At 39.3% G+C, this 382-nt stretch overlaps 1 protein-coding gene across 2 annotated transcripts in view; it reads right to left on the bottom strand.

The window, feature by feature from the left end:
- LOC107656362 (non-muscle caldesmon-like) overlaps nucleotides 1-382 on the bottom strand; it is a 59,524-nt gene that overhangs the window by 16,608 nt on the left and 42,534 nt on the right. The gene's annotated exons all lie outside the window — the stretch shown is intronic.

The raw sequence follows: 382 nt of genomic DNA, 5'->3' as shown, positions 1-382 counted from the left end.
TTAAAAATCATATCACCGTTATTGAAAAAAATTATATCGCGATACATATTGATATTGAATTATTGTCCAGCCCTAATGGAACCTTTTTTTTTTTTTTTTTACAAACAGTAACTGTTGTAACTATGCTACTCTGGTGGAAAACGGTAACAAAGGGGGTTATTCCCGTAAACTAGCACATACAAGCTTCAGTGCACACCAGCTGCATTAATGCACAATCATCAAGTTGTTCTCCTCCTCATTATGTTTACAAGATATGGCAGATAATTGCTTTTTCATAGGGACAGCGTGTTCCTATGAATCAGCTGACTCTGTGCTGCCGGGTGATTGACAGCTGTGGAGAGAGAGAGAGAGAGAGAGAGAGAGAGAGAGAGAGAGAGAGAGG

Source organism: Sinocyclocheilus anshuiensis, unplaced genomic scaffold, assembly GCF_001515605.1.
Source record: "Sinocyclocheilus anshuiensis isolate Anshui unplaced genomic scaffold, SAMN03320099.WGS_v1.1 scaffold183, whole genome shotgun sequence".
NCBI lineage: Eukaryota > Metazoa > Chordata > Actinopteri > Cypriniformes > Cyprinidae > Sinocyclocheilus > Sinocyclocheilus anshuiensis.
The sequence above is the reverse complement of the archived record's forward strand: the minus strand, read 5'-3'. Positions and strand labels throughout refer to the sequence as shown.